Source organism: Orcinus orca, chromosome 6 (assembly GCF_937001465.1).
Source record: "Orcinus orca chromosome 6, mOrcOrc1.1, whole genome shotgun sequence".
In the NCBI taxonomy this organism is placed as follows: Eukaryota; Metazoa; Chordata; class Mammalia; order Artiodactyla; family Delphinidae; genus Orcinus; species Orcinus orca.
The window spans coordinates 105,811,070-105,830,543 of NC_064564.1; the positions used below are offsets into that span (position 1 = coordinate 105,811,070).

Below are 19,474 nucleotides of genomic sequence, written 5' to 3' on the forward strand. Positions count from 1 at the left end.
ATACGTATTTACTACATACATATTCATGTATATATATATGAATATTTATGAACATTTTTCATATATATTTCATATATATATGAACTTTTTTTAACATGCATTTCTTTTTTTTTTTTTTTTTTTTTTTGCGTTATGTGGGCCTCTCACTGTCGTGGCCTCTCTCGTTGCGGAGCACAGGCTCCGGACATGCTGGCTCAGCGGCCATGGCTTATGGGCCTAGCCGCTCTGCGGCATGTGGGATCTTCCTGGACCAGGGCACGAACCCGTGTCCCCTGCATCGGCAGGTGGACTCTCAACCACTGTGCCACCAGGGAAGCCCTAACATGCATTTCTTAATACCTGTGGATGCCTATATATATATATAAATATATATATATATAGGCACCCACAGGTATTAAGAAATGCATGCAAAAAAATGTAAATTACCTACATGTCCATGAACAAATGTGCGCACACACACACACACACACACACACACACACACAGCTTCCGTGGTATAAAGTAAAGAGCCCTACATACTCTCTACATTTCCTTAAGCCAGGTTCTTTCTGTACCTGTGAGAGATGTGGAGGAAACAACTACTCCACACGAAATGGACGCCAGGTGGGGTTTTTTTTCTAAAAGAAAAAAGTCTTGGGCATATAAGCCAGCACTTCAGAGGAAACATAAGCAAGGACACAGATCAACAATGGTTGACCTTGTGTGAACAAGAGGAAGTTAAGGAGGGGAAAAAAACCAATAAGACTGGAGGCCTGAAGGGTCCAGCAATGCGAAGCACTTTTCTAGAAACCTTGTATAAGTCACAGAGATGCATTTGTCACTCTCAGAACTTAACAGTCCTAAGAAAGAAGACCAATATTTAGGGGACTATTTTCTAAAATGACAACATGAATGGTCAGTGAGCAAAGTCACGGATTCCTATTTTGCTTCAAGATTTCTATTACTTGAGTGTCTCGGGTATCAGTAAAGTCAACGATTGCCCTCCCTGGCCCCCACCAAGAATTTTTATGATGTTCAGAAACTCCACCTGTCTCCACTATCAGTGTCCCTTGACCAAAATATTACCATTAGTGTTATTAAGCATTGCATTTCCTTCAAGGCCACCTTTTTCCTGTATAAAGGTTCTCAAGAATGTTTGTAGTTTTAATGCTATATTAGTATTTTCCATGAACTAGGAAGGAGGGTGGACCAGATAACCATAAAATGCCATTCTCTTCCAAGAAACTCTAATTCTATGAGTCTGTGATTTTTAAGATTTGGTGGTACTCAGAGTTGATTTTTATATTCCATAAATATTACATTCTATGAGTCCATGAGATTCTGACTCTCAGTTTTTATTATCCTAAGATTCTACAACTATCATTCTAAGATGCCAATATCATAAGAATCAAGACACTTAAAGCTTAACAGGGGCTTCCCTAGTGGCTCAGTGGTTTAGAGTCTGCCTGCCAAAGCAGGGGACACAGGTTGGAGCCCTGGTCCGGGAAGATCCCACATGGTGCGGAGCAACAAAGCCCATGTACCACAACCACTGAGCCTGTGCTCTAGAGCCCGCAAGCCACAACTACTGAAGCCTGCACGCCTAGAGTCCATGCTCCGCAACAAGAGAAGCCACTGCAATGAGAAGCCCGCGCACAGCAGAAACAAAGAACCAACGCAGCCAAAAAAAAAATAAAGAGAGAGAGAAAAAGCTTAACAATTCCAAGCCACCATCACCTTGATGTGAAAGTGGTGGTCAGACTGTGTTCCCCATGACACAAGTGGAACCTACGTCAGGGTCACAGCATCTGTACTTGATCGGGGAAGGCAGACTGGTTGTGAAAAGAGAGAAGAATGTCCAATTGAGATAAGGGCTCCTAAAATACATCTTGAGGCTTTCCAACCACCTCCCTTCACCCAATCTTCCTCCTTGACTCCATGCTATGGCCTAGAGATTGAGAATACTGATTGCTAGAATAGAGGTGCCACAGAGGCAAGGTTCAGCTGTTTCCTGCCATGGTATCCCCCAGCGTCAGCATGTAGAAGGCTCTCAAATCCATCCTGTGTGACTGAATGAGTCCACTGGACTCACTGCAATATTCTTCCTCCTCTTTCTTTCCCGTTGCCTCCTTCTAACCTTCCTCCACCTTTTCCTTCTCCTCTTTCACCTTCCCCCTCCTTCTCCATCATCTCTTAACAGTATGTTAGAAATTCCATGTGTATTAATTATACAATCCTCATAGGAACACAATAATGTAGGGATTAGTATCCCCATTTTACAGATGAGCAGCCTGAGGCTAAGAAATTGAATAACTCGCCAAAGGTCACATAATTAACACCACAGAGAAAGGATCAAACCCTTGTCTGACCCTATGTTCAGCACTCCTTCCTTTATTCCACAGCTGCTTTACAATGTTCTTTTTTTTTTAATTGAAGTACAGCTGATTTACAATATTGTGTTTGTTTCAGGTGTATGGCACAGTGATTCAGTATTTTTGCAGATTCTACTCCATTCTAATGTTCTTAATAATAATAAAAATAATAACTTCATGAGAGATTAAGAAAACCAATGCCTAAAGAAAAGGCTTACACTTCCCATTCCCGAATTTAACCCCAAATTAATGTCCTCAACCAACACCAATTCTCATTTCAGAATTTCTAATAATTGAGGGCCTACCACACCCAACTGTTCATTTCATTTTCTAGCTTTTCCTCCTCCTCCGGAGAGTGCTGTACATGGCATGTGTTTATTTTTCAATTAAAGCAAATTAAACAATTTTGTTTTGAGAACTTTTTTTTTTTAGAATTTCACAGCCCACGGTGAGATAACTGAGACCCTGCTGTTTCTGGACGCACTATTTAGAGAGCACAGGCCTAGACCTGGCACAGCCTCGGAGGAAGTTATCCTTAACCCCTCCCTCTCCTGTGTCCCACCATCACTGTTTCTCCAATCCACTCCCTTGTCACTGCCCTAGCCTAGAAGGACATCTTCTATCGGTCATCTGAACAATTACGATAACCTGCTACAGGGCCACCGGACTCCTCCCTCTCCCTCCCCGTATCCCTGTCTTTGTCTTTCTCAATCCCAGATGTGATCAAGTCCATCCACTTCTTAAGAGTTAGCAACAATGTTCTAAACACAGATTACTTAATAGGAGTTCTAAGGTTTTATATGTTTCACCCTTAGATTGTCTCTAGCTTTGCCCCTGAGCACGCTCTCCAGTCAGACTGAACTATTTCATCTCCCACTCTCTACTTGGAATGCCGTTCCTCCATCTATCCGTCCTTCATGGCTCATGCAGACAGACCTCCTCTCTTCTCCCTAACCTGCTGTGATGCTCCAATTGCAGCACCAGCTACTCTGTATGACCTCATGATGCACACCTGTCTCCTTATCAGACCAGCAGAGCTTCAGATCAAAAAAATGTCCTATTCATTGGAGATCAGAGAGAAAAAGGGCAGGAAAGTAGGATGGTAAAGGCAGAAGGAAGGAAGGGAGGGAGGAAGGTGAAAGTTACATTAAATCTGGGAAACTTCCCTTCTTCCTCTTCTTTGATAATAATTTTCTTAATATGACCATCATCTCTGAAATAATATGGACCATCAGAATTGCTCATATAAAATTTTTCCGTACTCATAATATTCTTATTTTTCTACGGAAGATAGATTTGTCTAGTGCAGAGTTTCCTCAAGTAAGCTATATAGAACATTATTATGAAAAATATAGAAAGGTGAAACTATGTAGTCAAATTTTGAGAAAGACTGAATTAGATTTTAAAATCTCTATGACAGGACTTTGTCAGGAAATATGCTTATATATAATTTGATTTCCAAGAGAGGGTAAATCATTGAAGCAGCTCCCAAATTTATTTGACCACACAACACCTTTTTCTCAGAGTTTTAGAGGAACTCGTGCACCGTGGGAAACGACATGAAAATGTTCAGTCAGAAGAATAACTGTTGCCGGGGAATCAGGAGTCGGGGTAGGTTTAACAACCTCACTAATAAAGACCGTGGCCTTTGCCATAACATTCCCCCATCAGAGCCTTAATTTCTTTATCTGAAAAAAAGAGGGAGGGTCAGATATGATGCATCCTAAGGTCCCTTCTAGCTCAGTTCTAACATTCTATGGTTCTGTGATGAAAAACAGACACAAACTTGGGGTCACGTCTTCGTGCCCACCATTTCCTCTACATGGAATGCCCCCTTTCCACTTGCACGAGGACAGATCCTTCCCTCCAATGCCATTGCCTGTCCTAAGCCTCTCCTGGGCAACATGGATTAGCATGCTTTCACTCCTGAGTTTTCCTGTGGAAGTATTTCATTTTCATACGAGGCTGCCTTGAATATATAGCTCATACCTTCTTGAATTCATTTAACCTTTGAGAGCGATTATATGTCGTGCATTGTGATTACAAAGGTGGCAAAGACACAGTCTTACATATGCCTTCTCTTCCCACTCAGCCCTTAGGGATATGTCAGTGTCATACATAGCTTCCCAGAGAGGTCAAGACAATGACTTAAAATTGAGGACAAAATCTATCATTTGTAAATCCCCTTTAATGTTTAGTTTTGTTTTGTTTTGCGGTACACGGGCCTCTCACCGTTGCAGCCTCTCCCGTTGTGGAGCACAGGCTCCGGACACGCGGGCTCAGCGGCCATGGCTCACGGGCCCAGCCGCTCCGCGGCATGTGGGATCCTCCCGGACCGGGGCACGAACCCGCGTCCGCTGCATCGGCAGTCAGACTCTCAACCACTGCACCACCAGGGAAGCCCTCATTTAATGTTTAAACCAATGATTTTCAAGTCATTTTTTAAAAGACTTGGAACCCTTTACTCAACTCTTATACAAGAGTAATAAAGCCAAGATAAAGTAGATCTGCTCTAGGTAGATGGCAAGGTGAGGACGGACTCTGAGGCAATCTCACTTGCTCAACCCTCCTACTCTCCCGGTGCACCTCCAAAGGGTTTCTTAGAACCCCTACTAAATCTCAAGCCCTCATTTTAAAAGCGAGGAAACTGAGGTCCAGAGAAGGAATGTGATTTACCCAAAATTAAAAGTGACTCTTAGAGTCAAAGCTGATTCCCAGGTGGCACCCACTAAATCTGTGTTTTCCAAATCGTGGCTCACAAAATACTACCAGTAGGTGAAATGATTCCAGATGATTCAGAGGTGGTACAGCTTGTCTTTTAACGGCATGAGAGCTATTTTAGTGTATATTGCAAAGTATAAGTTACTTATCAAATATTTGGTTTTTATGAGTATTATTGCTCAGTCCAAGGTCATGGAAAAAAAGGAAAAAAAAAACTGAGTCCATTTAAATTTGATTTAAGACAAATTACTTAGAAATTTAGCAAACTCTGCATTAAAGCACGTGTCTCTGCTTCTTCAGGGCTTTTTTCTACCAAGAACTGTTCACTGGTCCACCACATCTTACTGCTTAAAATGCTCATTACCCAAGTAATGCACATTCATTAAAGAAATATTAGGCAATACAGGTAAGTATAAAGGAGAGACTGAAATTCACTCATAGCCTATCGCCCAGAGTTAACCACTCAAATATTATATTAAGGTGCACCTTTCAAAATAGCATGCTATACACAATATTCTGTACCTTATGGGGCTTTGGGGGGTTTTTTTGGGTTTTTTTTAACTTAGTAGGTTACCAAAAAATATATCCATACCGATAAATGTCATCATGAGTGCCGTTGATTCAGCACTTAACTGTATACGAGGCATGCTGCTAGGCGCTTTATACACGTGATATTCATTCTCAGCTGAATTCACAGATATTCACAGCTATCAGGGAGGTACTGTTGCTAGCCCCGTTTTACAGGTTCCCTATTTTCATCCCACCTTCTAACATATAAATGTGCTTCTCTACTATCATTCCGAATGACTCTAGATATTCCATGATATGCTTTGTTTTGGTGTTTCTTTTTTCTCCCAAACACTCTGAATTCCTTCTTCTCATACAAATAATTAATTTACTTCTTGGAATGGGGAATTTCTTAAAATGGAAGGATTTTCATCTTCTTTTAAAAAATAGGGACAGAGACAACGAGAGCGGTAGAGATGGAAAGAGATCTGACCCTGCTCTAGAGCATCTCCTCTTCTCCCCACCTTCCTCTTGATCACCTCACTGCAGCCACACTGGTCTCACTGTTCCTCCAATCCACCAAGCACAGTCGGACCTCAGAGACTTTATTCTTGCTGGAATGCTCGTCCCCGGATGTCCTCATGGCTCTCCCATGACTTCAGACAGACCTCTGACCAATGTCAACATCTCACTGAGGATGTCCATTGCCCACCTATACAAAACAACCCGCCCTCTCCCACCAGGCTACCTTCCACCTCTATGACCCTCCTCTCCACCTGACATACTATATGTTTGCTTGTTTATTTATTTCTCTTCTCCCTCATGAGAAGGTCAACTCCAAGCAGGCAGGGGCTTAGTCAGTTTTGCTCACTGCTGCATTTACAGCTCCTAGAACGATGTCTTACACAGAACAAGTGTTCAATAAACAATGTCTGTTTCTTAAATGAAAGAATGCAAGTCACATTTCATAAAAGGTTGCATTCAATAAAGATTTCTGCCAATGCCCCAGGAGAGCGTTTTTTTCCCTTCATTCTTACCAATACAGGATGCTGGCATTAAAAAAAACACACACACATCCTGATGATGTCGTGTGGCATCACATTCCTATGTTCATTTGTTTGATTACTAGGGAACCTGAATATTTTGGGTTTTTGTACAGGTTTATGAACCAAGTGTGTTCCCCATCCCATTTTTAGCTGGAAGTCCCATCATATTCAGATCATATTCTGGCAAAAGATGATCTTATGACCATATCTGGGCTCAGGTTCCATTAAGAGAGAGAACTCTGCCTTGGACATTTCCCCCTATATCTACTGTTCTTCTCCTTCCTACCTATTCTCAACTACATTCAGTATTCCTTTATACACGCACATGTGAGTCTGTGTGTGTGTGTGTGTGTGTGTGGAGAGAGAGAGTATATATAGATATCTATATACATAGAGAGAATATATATACATATGTATTCTATATATATTTTACATAATATATATTCTATCTGTCTATATATATCTTTTCTCTTGCAACATTAGGCTGTCACAATTCATGCCACCTCCACCCTGCTATTTCCTGAGCCTCTTTTAAAAGTGCTACTGTTACCAGAGGTGGTTTTGGTGATTCTATTCCCAAGAAAAGTAAGATCTTGGCTCTTGGCTGGGGCCCAGAGTCAGAAAGTAGCTTATTCTATGACCACTGGTCCTGGTCTCAGCAGCATTGGAGCTTCCACAACTTAAGGGTGCAAATAAACATGCTAAGCTAAGGTTTCCTGCTGAGGCATTGTGAAGTTAAATTACTATTTTAAGAGGCTATGAAGTTGGCAGCCAGAAAGCACTGGAAGAGTGGAAGATATTCATGACGCTGACAGATAAAGAAGGAGAGAAAGCAAAATGCAGGTTATTAAGGAGATTTAAGGAGTCTCCCTCCAGTGACACCATTTATAACATCTCCTGGAGCACGTAAGATAGATGCCTTCCTCATTTAGGCATATACAAGACTGGGATTGAGGGCAGGGACACAATGGCAGAAGGCTTGAAGATTTGCAACAACGTACCTGGCCTAAAACAACAGAGACCAAACAGCAAGAATCCACCTTGATTTGGGGAAGCCACCAAGCTTCCAGGGGCTGGACCATGCCTTAGGGGTGCGTGTGGATGGAGGGCAGTTCAGTAGAAAGACATTATGTTTAGTGTCTGATGATATGGGTTTGAGACCTGATGCTATCACTCGTTTTTTATCTTGGGGCAAATCCTTTCACCTCTGAGGCATGCGGTCCGCATCTGGAAAATGGAGAGAAGAATTCCAGCTTCAGAATGTGACTGTGAAGGCTGAATAAGATACACATGTTAAGATATACAAGCAGTTGGTAAGATACAGGATGACGACAAGGAAGAGGGGAGTCGTGAGGAGAAGGATGATAAACATGGTTCTCACGAGGGCATGTGGCCTGCCGTCAATCAGCTGCTCTCCCATAGGTACCTGCTGAACACCCAGGTCTTACAGATTAGGACACCAAATCAAGAGGTACAATAACATGGGCTGCAGGGGACTAGGGTACCATGACCAACTCAGATATAGTTGGATCCTAAAGAGGAAAAAGTGTATATGTAAAAAAAATGAGAAAGTCGACCCGGACCATGTTGAAGATGACTTTTCAGCCCTGATTGGTCAATGATCGTATGGCATATCTGGTTTCTGACACGTGGCAACAGAAAGAATTAAAAAATCTGCCTCAATCATTTTGAATCTTTCAAGGCCTTTTCGCACTCTCTTAATCTCTCGCCTAACTGCTGGTATCACATTGCCATATGAGGGGACAGGATTGGTAAAAACGATGGAGAGGGGCTTCCCTGGTGGTCCAGTGGTTGGGGTTCTGTGCTTCCACTGCAGGGGGCGCGGGTTCAATCCCTGGCCAGGGAAGCTCTGCATACCACGAGGTACCTCCAAAAGAAAAGAAAAGATTGAGAAAGCTTATTTGCAAGGTAGTGCCTCGAACCTGATAATAATCTCTTTCCTACAGGACCTTTCCAGTTGGGGAACATACCTGGGGCCTGGGCGACATTTCATCTAATGCAACAGGGTGTAGTAATAATAAAAAAAAAAGTTATAATAGTTAACGTTTATATAATGGTGATGATCTGCCAGGCATGATTCAAAGTACCTATCGTATAAACTCATTAAAACCCCACAATATCTCTATGAGGAGTGACTACTGCTATCCTCATTTTACAGATGAAGAAACTGGCAGAGAAACATTAGGTGATCTGGCCAAGGTCACAGAGCTAGTCAGTGGCACAGCTGCCATGCAAACTCTGGAGTCCACGCTTTCAACCACTAGGCTTTCAAGTGAGACAGAAATAGTACAAATCCTCAACACATGACTGACTCAGCGTGTGGCCTTGACCGAGGGGCATCACTGCACTAAGCCCTAGTTTCCTCATCTCTAGCATGGGGGATGATACTGCTTATGCACGTGCTTGTTGAGAACATTCAACAAGATATCTATGCCAAGTACCCATTACAGCTCAAAGAATTGCTGACATTCTTGGCATACCCACTGCTCCACTTCAAGAATGGTTCTCTAATTGTGATAGATCAGCCATCTCTAAATATTGTGGGCGAAGACCCTTCCAGAACTCCTCAAGTTCTATCCTATGCTCTGCCTAAATGTATAATTCTCACTGTCAGGAACTGAGAGGAGAGGGCAGGTAAAACTGCGGCTGATACAGTAATATTTTCAGGAATCACTTGCGAGGTTTCACTGGACTTTGAAGGACGCTGTCCTGCTGATATGCATTCAGAATAAATTTCTTTATGACCCCTTTCGGCCCTCCCTTGCCTCGGCCAACTCTGGTAATGGCACTTGACGAGGACCACGTCACCTTACAGAGTCATGACTCCAAAACTGATCCCAGTAGGAAAACCATATTACCACCCCCTGCTGCTGGGTAATCTACTTTTCAATCTTTCCCTCCATTCCCAAACATATCAAAGAGCTGATTTTCTTTTTTTAATGGCTCCTGTGCTTTGTGCAGATGTTTTTATAGTGCCAGGTAAGGCTTCTTGTGGGTCCTTCCCCTATGATGTGCTTGTAAACCCAGAGCCCATCAAATTCCATGAGAAATTTAGCTTATCCACTACCATGTAAACCAAAACATACTTACTTAAGGCAGATATCACAGTTCTTGGAATGTCTTCCAGATCGATCTTGGGGTGGGGGTGGGGGTCTCTGGAGTGTCTAGGGATTCCACAGCCCACCAGAAATTCACCTAGTAAGGACTGACCACTTAGAAGTGTGGGTCCTCTAAAAAGCAATCGTATCCTAGATGTCTGCCCTTCCTCCTCCTGAATCAGCTTGTCATCAATCTGTAACTCAACTGCTCCAAAATACCCCCAGGATCCATTATTTCTCATAGAGGTTCCTACTGGTTCATTTGCAGGACTTCTGAAAGGCTAGATAAATTATGCCTCAGAAACCCCTCCGGGCCAGTATTGGGTTAACCCTTACAAATGGTTCTAGCTGTTCAGATGGGCCATTTACTTGGAACCCTGCTGCTCTGACCTTTGCAATTTACACAAAAACCATGGCATCTTGCTTTTGTTAATTGCCTTATGCATCTACCTCCTCACACTTGGGGGGAAAACAGTCTCTTAGCTGTTCCCAAGATGGCCCTGACATTGTTGTATGCAGCTCTGCACCCTGTGTGATAATCACAAACTGAGAACAAGATTTGTTCAGAATGATGTATTTTGTGTCCACCCCAGGCTTTCTTTCCTATGTGTGTCCAACAAGGGATAGCGGACAGGCCTGGTAATTTACCACTCTTAACTTTCCCACACCCTGTCTCTTTCAGTCTATTTGCCTTAAGGCCACCTGCAATCTCCAAAAGACAGTTCCTTTGAGAGATAAAGATGCCCCTCACCCTCATATGGGAAAAGGAAATTAATTTCACATTTCCTCAGCCTCCTTATCTTCTTAATTGTCTTCTCCACCCCCTCAGTAGCAAGGACTGTCTATAGATTTCTAGGCAGCCTTTCTAGGCTACCATGTTCCAGGAGGACAGTGGGTTTCCTGCTAACACGTAATCCCTTTGATATTAAGAGTTACAAGAAAGCCACCTCTATCCCACTCAGCAACACTGTGTTGAGTCACAATCTGTGCCCTGAGGTATGACTTCTTTTTGATTTGCTTTTTTGAGAAGACATCTAAACCTTATGATGAAGTGTGGCTATCGCATGTGAGTCTCTCTCTGCTTTTACAAGAATTTCGTCATGCACCATTTCCGCAGAGCTGGGCAAATCCCTTCAGTAAGGCAGGCCACCGTGTGGTCCTTCTTCATTGGGAGAAGGCAAGCCCAGAGAAGGGCAGATATGTTCTCAAGGTGGTCCACATATATGGTGGTAGGAGCCAGGACTAAAATCAGGTGCCCTGAGTCTCTGTGCTCTTCGTACACTTGGAATTAATGAAGATATAACATGAACAGATGTCATCTCTGATCTCCAACACTTTATAATCATAGCCATCCATCTCCTTCCTCTACCATCACCATCTCTGTGTCTTCTTTTAATCTTACCCTTCCCCAAACTCTCACAGAACTTCTGAAATGGCAATGATCAATCTCCATGAATGCTAATTATTTATGGATTTGCAGACCTCCTCTAGTCCTTGGCACCATTCATCGCCATACCCCCAAGCCATTTTGTCTAAGGCCTTTCCCAGACAAGAGATGCAATAAATATTTGCTGATACAAACTGATTCCAGCTTTCCTCCTTTTCCATCAGACTTCATTTCAATTACTTCTCCCCAGGTGTTCATTCCTCTTCTCCTTTTCTAGCCATTCCCCCCTCTCCAGGTCCTCCCCCACCCTTTAGATTTGGGTATTTCCAGAGTGTGTAGCACTCAGAGCAGGACTAGAAATTAAGAGTAGAGGAATTCACTGAAATGACTGATTAAAAATGGACACGAAGAAAACCCAGAGAGAACACGTAATGATGAGCTTGTGTCAATCTCCAAGCTCTCCTCAGCTCAGTCCTCAGACTACCTACTTCCTAGACAGGGAGACTGCAAAGGGGAGATGTCTAGACTTCTCATCCTTCACCTTGTACAAGACCTTTGTGATCTGGCCTCTCCCTACCTTATTTTCATTTTATGACATTCCCTTTCTCATGCAAAAGCTTCAGTCACACTATCCCTTAGATTTCCTAAGCTTGACCCTGCCTAGTGACATCATCACTGTTCTTCTCTCTGCCTCTGATATGATATTCTTTCCCCACATAATCACAAGGTTGGTTCCTTTTCATTTAAATCTCAGTTCTAATATCACTCCCTCCGAGAATTCTTTTTCTGACGACCCTATCTAAAGTTCTGTGACCTACATTTTTTTCTAGCCTATTACCCCCAATTTTTATTTGCATGACATTTACTATTACATGCAATTGTTTTGCTTGCCTATGTCTTTACTCATTTATCAGTAATCTCTCCCCACTAGATTATGAGCTCCATGAGAACAGGACCATGTTCATGCTACAGTTCTGATGTCTAGATCTGTGCTGTTCAGTAAGTAGCCACTGTCTACATACAGCTACGTAAATTAAAATAAAATGAATAAAAATTAAATAAGATAAAAAACCCAAAGTAACACTAGCCATGTTTCAGGCGCCCAGCAATCACATGTGCTTCGTGGCTACCATACTGGACAGCACGGGGAGCATATCCAGCATCACAGAAAGTTCTATTTGACAGAACTGGTCTATAGCAATGCTTGAAAAATAGTAGGCAGCCAATAAATATTTGCTGAATCATTAAATGAATGAACGTTCCTTTTAATCCTCACTCAACTTCACCTCTCCCTTTTGTGGCTTACCCCATAAGTAAGATAAACTAGATGATGCCCACAGGACAACATACAGTTTGGTGAGGGGCCTGAATGGATGTTACAGGAGAAAGGGCTGTGAAAATAGGCCCATCTAGTCTGAAAGAGAATATCTGTGGTTATAAGACTGGAAGAGAATTATACTTGTGTTATATGATTTTAGAGACTTATGGATGGAAGGCAGACTTAGTGTCAAGGTGAGAAAACATTCCAGCAAAGCTCTCCCTAGACAACACAGGCTGCTTTGTGTGGCAAAGAGTTCACTGTTGCTAAAAGTACTAAAAATAAGACTGCGTGGCCATGTGTTATGGATATTACAAAAAGGACTCTTGGTTCTTGAATAAGGAGAAAGGTTTGGTTATAGTGGAACCTTAAAACACTGAGATTCTTTGATGAATGTCATGAAACATCAATTTCAAAGAGTTAATAATATGCCCCCAACTGTTCCTAGCAACTACTGAGCAACCCAATCCTCTTGGCCACCCACAACAGTTACCATTAACTCAGAGGTACACTGGAAAAGGCAGAGACGCTGAAGCAAGGAGGACTTAGGTTCAAATTCTAGCTCTGTTGGTTACGTGAAGGGACCTAGCCATACTGAGTTTCACTCTCCTCTTGGGCAAGGGACCTATACATCCTGCATTTCACTCTCCTCTTCACTAAAAGGGGCTGTGTCTGCCTCACTGGGTGAGAAGGAAGATTAAATGAGAACAAAACTAAAGACCCAGGAACACAGCAGGGAAACTTTCACTTCCAAGTAGGAGAGAAGTTTACTTGTCTGTATCATCATTGGTATCCCTACATTATTGGTACAGGTGGTATAATTTTGAAGCCATGATTGAATTGCTTTGAGTGAATATGAAACAATTATCAGAAAGAGAAAGAGGGAAAGAGAGAGAGAAATTACAGCTGTTGATCAAACTGGGCTTCAAATGTAACAGCAAACATTTCTAGAGCAACTACCCTGTGTCAGTCCCTGGGGATAAAAAGATGCTCCTAAGATCTTAGACCACATTGAAGAGGGCAAGTGAGACACAGGTCCACAGAGGTATGAAACAGGGCAAAGAGAGACACAAGCTAAAACAGAGTTTCAGACAAAATTATATGAAAGAACAGCGTAGAAAGAGATTAATTACAAGATAAGATTTGGGGAAGACTTCTTGGAAGGGTCATTTGAGCTGGATGCTGAAACACAGGTAAGATATTAAAAATGTGAGGCTGACATTGTGAAATGGAGAAGAGAAAGATAGAGGTACTCCTTGCAGAAGGGGTTAGAATGGAAAACAATGAGGGGAATTATTTGGAGAATGACATTTGAAGATTCGTCCTCTTCACATGACCCCCATCTTGTCTTTAATATGATTACTGGGAGTTCAGTGGCCAGTTTGTTAATCTTTCGATTTTAGCAGGGTGGACGCAGGTAGAGAAGATAAGTAGGATATGGCTAACCCTAGTGGCCTGGTCAGGTGATAGGTACTGGTGATTTCATCTAAGGAATCGGGAGGGGATAAGCTAGAGGATGCAAATCAGAAATTTTCTCTTCCCACAACTGAAGGTCCCTTGGGCAAAGACCTTTCCAGAGAAACAGAGGACTTTTTGGTCAAAAGCATAAACTCTTGTAAGCACTAAGAAGGAGATGTCTTATTTGGACTGACCAGGGGAGAGTGTTTTTAAGGTCCCCACCTGTACAATTTCAAATATATTCATTGCAGTCTGAGCTGGGCTGTCTAAACTCAACAGGGGCTCAACAGCTGATTTGGAATCTCTGATCTGTTTCTTCTTGATTGAAATGGAGTCACAGCTCCCCCTTCTGGGAGCTAAAGTGCCATCCAGCCCCGGAAAAGCCTGTGTGGAAAGGCTCTATTGCGGATGGGCCTGAAATACCCATGTGTTTTTTCTCCATGCTCACCTGCACCCCAAAAAGAGCAGCTAGGAGTCCGGGAGCACACTTTTGCTTGCACATGATTCTAAACTTCCTAAGAGCCCATCTTTCACAGGGCTTTATACTTCCCGTTCCATGGGACTATGAGTCCCAGTCTTCGTGTGGGTGATGCTTTTATATAGGGGAAAGCAATTTGGTGCAGAGGTTGCAATTCTCTTCTGGGAAGTATACCAAGTAGAAAAGATTTCTAAATCTGCGTGTGTCCATGTGAGTGCCATGTATGTATGTGTGCTTGTGCATGCTCCTGTGACAGCAATGTGTATGATTGTATAGGGGTACGAGACTCATTGATGTAAAGAAATGAATTTGCCTGAAGTATTTGCATTGCTAGATGGGTGGACACTTGGCTCCGGGGAAAGCAAAGCATTTCTTAATAAAGAGCTCAGGTACAGTCCAGATGCTCTGCTGGCTTCTGTCTACTAGGCATGGGCAGCACTAGGTCCCTAGCTGTGTGTCATTCTCTGAAGGCATTACAGAAGGAATGTATGTTCTGTGCATGTGTGTGTCTGTCTATCTGTTTCTGTCTGTCTAACCGGGAGTGTGATTAAAGTGTTGGACCCTTTCTCTCCAGGTCATGTTTCCAGATGAACAGCTCTGAAATGCATCTCTGAAATGAGAAGTTTGATGAGGGAAGATAATCGATTATCCTGGATGGGAACATGGTGGCAGGGTACGGGTGGAGAGCAATATATAGTCCCTGGGCAGTGTGGCCAAGAGGAAAAGACATTGATCTGGCTGTCAGGCATCATAGGTTCTAGCCCTGGGCATCCCACCAACTCGCTAGAGAATGTTGGGGACTTCTCATGGCCTCTCTGGCTACAGACTCCTGCCCTTCTGCTCTTCAATATTCCGTCCAGCTTCTATTGTCTATGTATTAAAAAAGAGAGAAAATGAGAGCAGTTCCTAACATGGGGTCTCCTCCTTTGCCTTCACACACCCCACCTAAAGTGAAGTGGGGACCTCTGCTCTGACATGAGTTTCCCAAAGCAGATTCCTTGTGGCCACGTGAAGCTTCAGCCTGAGGTGTCAGCCTCTGGCCAGAGAACGGTGTGTCTGCAAGTGCCTGCAGGTAGCACAGTCACCCACCCGCCAGGGCAGGTTCCCGCGAACACGTTTGCTTTTATCTCTCCCCAGAAGATAAATATATACATACAGGTTTTTAAGACAAGTATATTTCTACTTTTTTCCCCTAGAAGACCATTCCACTGGCCCCTTCCTGCCTAGGTAGACAAGAGGCTGTGGTCCCAGCATCTCAGCCCTTGTCCTCCAGCGTCTCATTGCCTAACAGCAGAACGGCTGCCTCTTACCTCGGGAAAGTAACAGCTGCCGAGTCTGGAAGCCATGCTAACAGCAGTAAAACTCAGCATTTTTGCTGAGTAGGGCAAGCCTTTAAGACACATCCGGGAATCAAATCAATGGCTGGTCCCAGAGTCCAAGCCTAGCAGGACCTAGCCCGGGAGGCCAAAGGACTTACCTAGACAGCCTCCTAGAAGGTGGAGGAAAGAGGAAAGGGGGGCTTGGCCCGAACTGTCTTCCTTACTGAGATTCTTCCCACCAGCCCTGTGTGCCCTTGGCAGTATGTTGGAGCCAAGCAAGAGATGTGAGGTGCAGATCAACAGCAGTTTAAGTCAATTACTGCCACACTCCGCCATGAGTTCTCCACCCACAACCAGTTCCCAAATTGTAGGTCTCCTTCAGTATTGAAGCGCGCGCGCGCGCGCGCACACACACACACACACACACACACACACAGCCTCTCTGCCTTCTCCCAGGATCCTCCTAAGCCCAGTGGAGCCACGAGGAGGCATAGTACAGGAAAAGATTCCCTTGGGTCTCCCCAATGGGGAAGGGAAAGAGGGATCTGTCTTAGGGAAGTACCCCATCCATCTCCTACCATATTTCTCAGAGCTGCCCCCAGATGAAATTTCCTCTGCGATTCTATGTAGCTATGATGGATGAGCAAGTCCCTGAGGACCCTTTCTCCTTTCCCTGGAGGGGGATCCATACAGACTTGCCCAGATCCTCCCCCAGAGCACAGAAGCAGGAGGTGCTGTAATGCTGTTGTGATTACAAACAGAGAGGCAGGGTAGACTCTATCCCAGACTTGCCCCAGATGAGTCCAGCTGCGACTTCTCCCAGTGACTCCAAATTCCCATCAGAATCCTGGAATCTGCCCAGTGTGGAATTTAAAGTGACAGCCTCTCATTGCCTCAGGGTTTGGCCATTTCTCTTTCACATTGAACGGTGAGTCCAAGTGTAGCAGATCTCCATCCTTTGGAGAAATCTTCCTTCAAAGGTACCAATATTGGGCTAAATAAGGTACCATCCCGATCCCCGGAATCCTCCCCAAATCCCAAGCCCAGAGCCCCAAGGGGAATCCACAGCGGGTTTCCCGATGGCTACGTGATCCTATAGTAAGGATCCCATTCCCTGTACGCTGGAGAGACCTAATTAAAAAGACACACGAGCGCAGACAAACATACACGTACAAGCATGCACACACACACATCGTGCCTTAAGTAGGTTAGAGGACCTCTTTTCACCCCCTCCCCTATACATACATACACACACACACACATCCATCACAAACACACGCATCGAACGCAAACGACGCCGCACACGCAGACACACACTAGCACCATATCAAGTTCTCACCATGGTACACACGTCGGGAGCGCGCGGGGAGCACACACGCCACTTCCTAAGACCCGCATTTAACCCTCTGCGCCCCAGAATACAGAGACACCCCCCCCCCAGGAAAGCTGAGAGGACTTGCAGGCGTCGGGGTGGCCGAGGGAAGCGCGGAAGGGGGCCGGGAGGGGGAGGGGCCGGGCGGGCGGGAGCGCCCCGAATGCGGTCCCGGGCGGTCTCCAAGGGCAGCGGGGCTGCCTGCGCGGCGCCCGGCGCCGCCTTACCTGGAGTCAACGTCCGTCTTTGGCGGAGAGCTGCGCGCGGACGCTTTTTATTCGGCTCGGAGGGAACTTGGGAGAGCCCTGCGTCCAGCTCGCATACCGGGAACGGCGCGGGGACTGCAGGCGTAGGGGTACCTGGCTCCTAGCAGCCTGGCTCATACTCAGCCGTAAAGTCCCCTTCGCTGGTCCCGAGGACAGGCATGAATCCCGGCTCCGGAAGGCGGTCCCTGCTGCCTCTGTCTCCCGGCTCTCCGGCTCTGGCTCCCTCGCTCTCGCCCTCTCTCGCCTGCGCTTTCCTCCTCCCCCCACTCCGCGCCAGCTCAGTTCGCAGCCCTGGGGCCCGGGAGCGAGGCGACTAGCGAATGAAGAGGGAAGTCCAAGTGCGCCGCGGTCTCCGGGCGGGGAGCAGCAGAGGCCGGGCTACGCGGGGGGAGGGACTTACCCGGCGACCGGCGAAGATGAATGGGGGAGCGGCTGCCTAGGGGCGGGCAGGGAGGAGCCAGGAGCCGGGGTTTATTCTGAGGAGTGTTTTGTACATCTTTAGGCGGAGGAGGAGGAGAAGAGAGAGGACGAGAGAAGGGAGGCCTCCTCGGAGGGAGGGGCGGCCTGGGTGGGCTGAGGCTGAGCCACTGGGGAGTCTCGTGGGTCTGGGGATAGGGTGGCGTCTCTCCGAGTCTGAGCACCCAAAGGGACTGTGTGTGGTGGGTATGCGCAGACCCCCGCATCGTGATGCTCTTAAGCGTTTCTGTAGCTGTGTGCGTCGCGGGTATCTGTTTCTAGGTATGCGGGTGCTTGTGGGTCTGTGCGTAATTATTCGAGTGCGGTTTTGTCTGGGGAGGTGCCCGTGTGGGTCCGTTTGTATCTGCGTGGCTCTCTATGAGTACTTCAGACTGTTTGTTTCTCTGTATATGTAGGCATGAGCCCACGTAACCTCCCAGAATTAAGCAAGTGCTTCTCTCTACGTGGGCAGGATGTAGGAGTGAGACGCTGAGGGGACACAAAGTTCTCTCAATACCACCAGAGGCAGGAAAGGGGCGAGGGTACGGGGGCTAAGGCATTAATACAGAGAACCAAAGACTCCCAATTTAGCCTGAAATGCAGGCTGGGGTTGCTGGCACGGGGCCTCTGCCTAAAGCAGAAAAGAAGGCCAGAACACATTCTGAATTCTCACACAGCGCATATTCTGTATTTTTGCTTACTTTGCTTCCTTTTTTAATTTAAACCAAATCAGCAATGAGGGTTCCTAGTCCCTGGAAGCTTAGGCAAGTGTAGGCATTGGCGAAGGTACCAGATGAAGGGGCAGGGAGCAATAAGGAAAAAGTGATGAGAAATTTAAAGGAACCCAGATTCAGTAAAAGTGCAGGCCCTAGATGAGTAAGAATCCTGTAGGTATGTGATCTTGGTCAATTCACTTACCTCTTAAGCTCTAATTCCTCATCTGTATAACAGGATAATATAACTACCTATCTAACATGGTTGGTGTAATATTTAAATGAGTTAATGTATGTAAGATCATTTGAAATACTCCCCGGCACCTACTGCGTGCTCAAAGCATGTTATCTTTAATTACAGTTGCTATTGTTACTAATGTTATTATTACCCGAAGGGTGATAGGAGAGAGATGTGATACTTAGACCTAAAAGGATCTAGGGGCTAGTGAATTAATTAGAGGAAGAGGAGCCTTGAAACGGACCCACACGGGCACCTCCCCAGACAAAAGCGCGCTCGAATGGAAAAGAAATTCTTGAGTGAGGAATTGAGAACTTGAGGAAAAAAATATTTAACTGGCAAGGAGGAAAGGGACAAGAGATGAAAAGAGAACAAGCCTGGGTCTGAGAAGTGCAGGACTGAGGAGAGGAGGCGGGGAAGAGAGACGCAGTAGCCAGTTCAAAGTTCCTCTCTCCTACTGTCTGCTGCAAATGACGGGCAGTCAGCACCACGGACAGCTCTCCAGCCACTGACCAAGGAGGGTTTTTCTCTCTCTGCCTGCTTGAAACACCTCCCTTTTTGCTTGGACAATTTTCTCCTTCCCTCGTCTTCCCCCGCTCAGGTTCAGATCCTGGCCCATGATTCCTGAGACATTTCAGCCTTTGATTCCAACCACAAAAAAATACACTCACCACACACACTGCTTCTCCCATCCATCTCAGTATGCAGCCCCAGGTCGCTATCTC

General features: G+C 45.1%; 1 protein-coding gene across 2 annotated transcripts in view; it reads right to left on the reverse strand.

Moving 5' to 3' along the window:
* Positions 1-17,864, reverse strand: part of BRINP1 (BMP/retinoic acid inducible neural specific 1) — a 183,252-nt gene extending 165,388 nt beyond the window's left edge. Inside the window, exon 1 of one of the 2 annotated variants that reach the window (XM_049711018.1) lies at positions 17,743-17,864. The gene's annotated coding sequence lies outside the window, so the exon portion shown is untranslated. Of the gene's footprint in view, positions 1-17,303; positions 17,690-17,742 lie in introns of those variants that run through there. The other variant, XM_004269284.4, reaches the window with a different exon arrangement.
* Between the last annotated feature and the right edge of the window lie 1,610 nt (positions 17,865-19,474).